The following is an 8359-nucleotide window of genomic DNA, read 5'->3' as shown; positions in this document are numbered from 1 at the left end:
TGAAACTGTACTTTAAACACTTAAATTATATTATTAACATTTTAAACTGTATACCCCGGTTATCTAGGCCCTTTGTTTTGTTTAATGTATACCATGTTTATCTAGGCCCTTTTTGTTTTTTGTTTGATATATATATGTCACACTGTAGGACTGCGGGAAACGATATTTCGATATTTCTGGATGTACAACATGTAGAATTATTGACAATAAAGCTGACTTTGACTTTGACTTTGACTTTGACTTTGACAGAGATACTGCAGAGAGAAACACACAGGCCTGGCCACTGTAGACAGCATGGAGGTTGTGTAAGCTCAAGCCAGCGTAAAATACTGAAATAAAGTTGAAGAGGTTCAGAGTAGCAAGGCTGTAAATGAATGTTGACTTGAGGGGATTCCCATTGGATCACCATGTACCAAGGCTGGTCTCATGAAGGCAAAACATGTCTCTTTAATAAACACATACATTTCCTTGAGCAGCTTTAAAAGCTAGATCAGGGTGTTAGTTTTTAAACACATTTAATGTTTCTTTCAGTCAGCCTGGAAAGGGCTGTATGAGGACGTGGACACCTGGAGGTGGTCATTGTCAGACCCAAGCTTCTACAAACCGGGGGAGATGGAGTTCAGACGATGGGGGTCTGGACAACCAGGCAACACTGTGACAGAACGATGCTCAATGATTTGTTCTCCTCGTGGACTATGGGATGATGTTGTTTGTGACAACCGCTACTGCGCAGTCTGCTGTGAGGTCACAGGTAAGAATATTAATTTCAGATTAATTTGAAGCTTCTGAAAGTATATTATTATTATTCTATATCTGACAAATGGTTCCCAAACTTTTTTATATCTGATCTCTTACTTATATTTAAATTCATGTGGAGAGACCGTTTAAAAACACTTTCAGATTATAATATCATACATGTTTATTTAATACATGTGTTCATTTATTGGTGTAATTCCTTATGTCTCGATGATTTCAATGTTATATTTTATATTGTAAAGGCATCAATACCACCACAGATGTGTGATTGATGTCAGGCTGTATGTCGTGGTGCCTCTACTCAGCACTTCTCTGGGGTCCATTTTCAGGACCGAATGTGAGATTTCTCTCCACTGATGGTGTAATGACATGGCCTGAGGCCCAGAGCTACTGCAGAGAACACCACACAGACCTGGCCAGTGTGAGAAACCCGGCGGAGGAGCAGCAGATTGTTGAGCTGTTACCTGGAGGGATATATTGGATCGGCCTTTACAGAGACTCCTGGAAGTGGTCCGATGGAAGTTTCTCCTCCTTCAAGTACTGGGCAGAAAATGAACCTAAACACAGAGCTTTTAAGGTTTGTGTGGCTGCAGCTTTCCATGACTCTGGAAAATGGGAGGGTTTGTACTGTGGGTTGAAGAAACCATTCATTTGCTACGGACGTGAGTAACACGAAGATTCACTGTTAAATTCCATAATTCCGTCAAATAAGCTATAAAGAAAACAAAATAATTGTACATATAATTCATTTTCACATTGTTAGGGATGCTAAATTAGGGAATTGGCTTCCATAACATGAGGATTTGATGCTTTACTTCATATATTGTCATAAAAGTAATATGTTTTGGGATCAGACCAAGTTTTCTTCCTGTAATATGTAAGAATGTCTTCCAATGATTTCATAAAACACAATTATGCCGTCACCCAAATGGGGATGAAAACTTGAAGCAATTTCCCTAAAGATTTGTATGACTATTTTAATTACTGTAACAACTTCTAGGGGAAAATATTAATTATTGCTTTTTCTATCCTTCTAAATATTATGATTTGATTATCCTTATTTTTGTCATATATGGTAATATATATGTAATTAATTAATATTTAGCTGTTTTCAAAATAGAAATGTCCTCATGAAAAGCACTTTGGGATGCACCTTGCATGAAAGGTTCCATATAAATAGTCATTATTATTATTAATGTATTTCTAAGGTTTAATTTTTTCAGATCAAGTAAAGGCAACGTGTCTTGATGTCATTGCGTCTGTTACCATGGACACGGAGTAGTCACAACACTCCTGACGTTAGCGTGCTAAACAGATCTTCAAACAAAACCCTTTTTATTTCTGTATTGGAGAACTGAGAAACGGCTCTGGTGTCCTTGTGTTCTTCCTGCCCTGCCCTGCTGTGTCTTGTGTTTGAGATTAGTTTTGCATGCTCATACCATCCTTACAGTGTTAAACTCTAACCAAAAGTAAAGCTGTTTTACTGTAAAACTTATTTATAGTAAAGTACTGTTAACAGTTAATTGTGAAAACAAAATGAATTATTACAGGGTGATACAAATTATATCATAACATATAGACTTAGGGAGCAAGTATTGATTACCTTTCATTTTGATACTTTGAGTACCTGTTCCTGATTATAATCACATAATGCAGGTATTTTACTTGTAATGTGGTATTTTGACAGTGTTGATCTCATCCAAAGAGAACATACGTATTGTTCCAGGTTTAACCTCTGGGTTGTTTAATTGTGCTGCTTTGACCTTTCTTACTTTATGCAAACAGAGTGATTTGAATGTTATATCAAAGCAAAATCAGCATACCCAAATGAACACTCTCAGATCTGATTTCAACACTTTGTGTCAATGGGTCCACACCACATAGTGTACATTTAACCCTTTTTGCAGAGTAGGAACCTTAACTACAATTTATTGTAATTTTTAACTCTATTTTGAGATCAAATAAAAATTATATTTGTTCGTTTTTCTCAACACAAGATAGTTGTTAACCACTGTCACTTCCATATTTACACTGTAATGTGTAAACAGAGGTGGGAAGTAACTAAGTATGTTTGCTCAAGTACTGTACTTAAGATATAATACCAACTTTGATAACACTTTAATGCATCAATAATTATAATCAAAACATATAATATATATTTTTCTGAAAGGGCCAATCTGCAAATGAGTACTTTTACTTTTGGTACTTAAAGTATATTCTGATGCCAATACTTTTCTACTTTTACTTGAGTAACATTTTGAATCCAGGACTTTTGCTTGTAACAGAGTATTTCTACACTCTGGTACTTCTACTTTTACTTAAGTACAAGTTCTGAGTAATTTTTCCACCTCTGGGTGTAAATAAGCGTCATAGATCTTCTTCCTGGGGCCTCTCTTCCATCCAGCTATCGGTTTAACTTGTCCCGACCGAAGCTTGAACCTTTTTTTCTTTGTGTCCAAGAAAGACCACTCTCTGCGCCCCTGCATTGTAACAACATCACCATCAAAAACAAATATGCCCTCTCATCAACTCAGCCTTCGAACCACTACAGGAAGCCACCATCTTCTCAAAACTCAACCTCAGGAACGCCTACCAGCTGGTCCGTCAAGCAGACAAGTGGAAGACGCCCCATTAGGCCATTTAGAGTATCTAGAGATGCCATTCGAACCAATGCCCCGGCTGTCTTCCAGGCTCTGGTGCACGATGTCCTCCGTGACATCCTGAACCGTTCAGTTTTTGTGTATATTGTTGTCATCTTAATATTCTCACGTACAATGGAGGAACACACCCAACATGTGCAGCAGGTTCTACAAAGGCTCCGTGAAAACAAACTGTTTGTCAAATTTATTTTGGATTCAGTGGATTTTCTAGGCTACAGTACATCATCGAACGAGAGCAAGTGAAAGCAGACCCAGAGAAAGTACAAGCTGTGGCACAATGCCCCAAACCTTCCAGCAGGATGCAGCTCCAGCGTTTTTTGGAGTTTGTACATTTTTGTTGTGGATATATCAGAGACTGTCGTGTGGCCGTTCCTCTCAACCAACTCACCTCCCCAGCAATCCATGTATTGTGGACTCCTCAGGCTGATCCTGCCTTCTCAGAGCTGAAGAGACATTTCTTGTTAGCCTCTACTGACACATCTCTACAGTTTATTGTTGAGGTAGAAGATGCTTGAAGACTGCTGAGCGCAACTATGATGTTGGCAACAGGGAGCTATTTGCTGTGAAGCTTGCACTGGAAGAATGGAGGCACTGGCTGGAGGGCTCTAAACATCCATTCCTTGTGTGGACATACCATAGGAACCTGGCCTACATAAAAACTGCCAAATGATTAAACTCTTGTCAAGCCTGCTGGGCTTTCATTTTTGGCAGATTCAACTTTACCTTTACCTATCGTTCCGATTCTAGAAACCTACAAACCTGACGCTCTGTCCCAGCGGTTTGCAGGGGATCATGACTCCACAGTTCCTGACACCATAATTCCCGCTACCAGGGTGGTGGGCGCTGTGACGTGGGAGATTGAGAGCTCAGTGAGGAACGAACAGAAAGACCAGCCAGATCCAGGTAACAGTCCGGATAACCGTTGTACCTGACCGCTCACAAGTTCTCCTATTCGCCCACTCTTCCAGCTTCGCCTTCCACCCGGGTATCAATCGGACCCTATCCCTCCTGAAACGTCACTTCTAGTGGACTTCCATGGAGGCGGACTCTCTAGTTTTCGTGCTCTGTCTGCGCCTGTAGCAAGTCTTCACACCAGGCTCCCATCGGTCGTGACACATCGCCAACCGCCACCGGTTTCCGCTACCCTTTCTTCATCATCTGCCTGAGTATACAACAATAAATCTGATGAACTTTACTCCCTCTGTGGGACATTCGGGACAAGCTCTCCCAGCTGCACCGGATGTTTTTCCTGCAGCAGCTGAAGAAATTATACCTGCCAAAGTCGATGATGGTTTCTACACCACCATCATCGAGTCCATCCTCACCTCCTCCATCACCATCTGGTACGCTGCAGCTACAGCTAAGGACAAAGGAAGGTTTCAGCGTATCATCCACTCTGCAGACACAAACTGTTTACCCCTCTCCCCTCTGGAGGAGGCTGCGCTCCATCAGGACCAAAACTTCTCGCCACCTGAACAGTCTCCTCCCCTCTGCTACCGGTCTCATCAACAAGGACCGTGACCCCCACGGACACTGACTTCTACCCACCCGAGAAAAACATTATGTATTACATTAAAGCTCCCATGTCATGCTTTTCCGGTTATTACCCGTCCCCTTGTGTGTTATGAAGGTTTTTATGCATGTAAACGGTGTGCAGAGTCAAAACCCTCAAAGTACACCCTGTAGCGAGTAAAACTCTAACACAGAAAATACCTCCCCAAAACGCCTCGTTGGAGATACGTCACTGCCCATTTGATTCTTCCGGGTACCGCCTGATGTCATGCGGTACCCGGAACGAAATGGACCAATCCCGAAGAGCTATGGCCACACCAGCAGCGGCGTGTTCCTCCTCCAGAGGTTCGAAGAACCGGCATTTCACAGACGAAAGCTTCCAAAACATTGCCCAGTTTGAGGCCGGATATGCACAGCTTGTTTGGACCGTTTGGAGCAGGGAAAGATCTGGGTATACAACCTGTAAGTTTGCATTGTTATTTGTGTATTTAACAAACAAGACTGTTTAAATGTGTAAACTGTGTTGGACTGCTAAGCCATTGACACAGTGCTAACTGTGCTAACTAAGTTGCTAGAGTTTCCATATATCAACTCTAATATCAGCAGATGGCCTTGCATACATGTATCTCATAGCAGGAGAATGTCTGCATTCACACACAAAATACCTATTGACAGTATACTCCGGGTGATTTGCCGGTCAGTCGAAACGTAATTACATTATAGCTGGCGTAGCGATCTAACACACGGAGCTAGAGCTAGTTTCGGTCAGAAAAACATTTTTGTGATGCTACGTTGCTAGCGTTTAAATATATCAACTACAATGTCAGCAGATGGCCTTACATGTTTGTCATGGCAGGAGAATGTCTGCAGTCACACACACGGAATACTCATACAGTATACTGTACTGTGATTTACCGTACATTGTGACCGTACATATACTGCATGTAGCTAACGAGGCTAGCTGTATGCTAGCGCAAAACAATGTATTCATGCAAGTTACATTGTATGACCGAACGTAGCAGAATACCCGTATACGATTGCAATTATAAACACGTTATTGCTAGCCTAATATGAACCACTAGCTTTTGTTCATAGTAGTTTTATTACACTGCATTATAGTTGCCTTTCCTCCAAGCTAACGTTCATATCGTGTTAGCTACCAAGGTAAACAAAGCTAGGTTAGCATATTAGCAGGCAAGCTGTTCATTACACAACTACTACTAACGAATCTAAAACAACTAAGTTTCTCTAATATTTTGTGATTTGCATTTGATTTCGTCCAGCCAGATCCTGGCGGACAATCCATGACGGGGAAGGGATTCTACTACTACTGAGGCCTCGTGCTAAAAGGCACCGCACCGCACCGGCTGTGCGCAGGCAAGAGGAGGAGGAATGGATGATATACCGTGTATATATGTATATTTATGTTCATTTTGTACATTTCTAAAAATAAAGTTTAATGGAAATACTTAGTAGGCCTATCCTTTCTTCGATGAATTCATATATAGCAAACCATGATTTGATTTCTCATCAAACAGTAGTAGTTTATAACGGGTAAAAATAACTTACTCTTTGTTATGAGAGTCGCTCGTAGGCCACAACGGAAAGACAAGGAGACATACACGAGTTTACAAAACCACGGCACATTTATTGTAGTAAATGCAGAGACAGGTGGTCGAGGGGAGAGGGTCGCTCAGTTCGTCCTTCTGCAGCCGCTTTGGAGAGAGACTCCGGGCCGCTGGGATTAATAGCACCGGCTACGGAGGTGTCCGTGATCGCGCTGATTACCCTCTTCAGCTCCACCCCACCGTAAGACAAAGGCCCTGAGGCCGTCACACTCTTCTATAACAACAGTTAAAAATATATATGTATATAAAATATACCGCTGTACCGACGCCATGATAAGACTGATGTTACGCTGAGAGCAGCCGGGAAAAGCACTGACATGGGCGCAGCCTCTCTGGTGGTTGACTAATCAGAACGAGTGGCCGAGCTGACCAATCGGAGCACACTAGGCTCACAGGGAGGGGGGGGGCAAGAGCTCCAACGAGTCGTTTAGTGGAGAAAGTGAATACTGCTGAATACACATGCTTGACAGAGATGCTGTATGCGAAACCAATGTGAGTTTGGAAAATTGCACAGTATAAATCTATTTTAGTATACCTCAACAATGTAATTATGATCAGTGGAAATGGCCATGACATGGGCCCTTTAAGGCAAATCGTGCGAATCCTACAAATGTGGTGCACATTTCTTCTCCACACTACCTCTTTTATATCAGCACAGCTTGTCATGTCTAAGAAACTTATTGTGAAAGTTTATTCTTTATGTTAGTTTTGTCATGTCCTTCTGTCCTGTGCTTTATGTTTTATTTTGAATAGTAATTCTCCCTCTCATTTCAGGCCTCCACGCTCCCCGCCCCTATCTGTCTCCTGCGTCTGTGATTGTTTTCCCCGCCCTGATTGTTTCCACCTGTTCCCCTTACCCTGTGTATATATTCTGCTAGTTCCCTCCTGTCCATTGTCGGTTCGTTTCCTCATTCAGGACTTTGAGCAAGCTTACTCCACAGACGTGTTACGTACCTCTAAGCTTCAGAGTATTGTCATTGTTTTTCCTCGAAAGAGAGTTATTGTTTTCCCTGTTTTTGTTACTGTGTAAATTCCAGTAAAGTCTTTATTTTGAACCTCTCCTGAGTCTGAGTTTGAGTCGTGCATTTGAGTTCATGCCTCAGAGTTCACTCCTTGACAGTACGAACCGACCATTAAAATGAACTCAGCCGACTCAGACCAACTAAAGAACGCCATCCGCTCTCAGGGCCAACGTCTTGGGCAACAAGAGGACCATATGGCCGCCATACAGCACGGAGTGCAGCACCTAACCAACAGTCAGGCGGAATTACAATCATCGGTGACAACTCAGGTGAATCTGCTGGCAGCTGAGGTTCAGCGTGTGCTCACTCACCTGCAGGCTGCTTCTCCTCCGGTTCCAGCGGCGACCAGATCCGACCTCAACCCGGCTACTGAGTCGCATATTCCTTCCATGCGTCTGGCTCCACCCGAGAAGTATTCCGGGAGTTCGGAAGGCTGCCGGCCGTTCATCGTACAGTGTGAGTTACACTATCGACACCAACCGGCTGCTTTTCCCACGGATGACTCCAAAGTGGCTTTCATGATCTCCCATCTCTCCGGTCGAGCAGCAGCGTGGGCTACGGCAGAGTGGTCCCGAGGCTCTCCCATCTGCGGGTCTCTGGACGACTTCATAGACACTATGAGAAAAACTTTCGATCAAACCACTCCGGGCAGAGAAGCAGCTCGGGCTCTGATTAAGCTGCGGCAAAATCAGCGTAGTGTGGCTGACTACGCTATCGAGTTCCGGACTATTGCAGCCGACAGCGGCTGGAACTCCGCTGCATTGTTAGACGCATTCGTCAG

This window comes from Trematomus bernacchii, unplaced genomic scaffold (assembly GCF_902827165.1).
Source record: "Trematomus bernacchii unplaced genomic scaffold, fTreBer1.1, whole genome shotgun sequence".
Classification (NCBI taxonomy): domain Eukaryota; kingdom Metazoa; phylum Chordata; class Actinopteri; order Perciformes; family Nototheniidae; genus Trematomus; species Trematomus bernacchii.
This window is presented reverse-complemented; position numbering follows the sequence as displayed.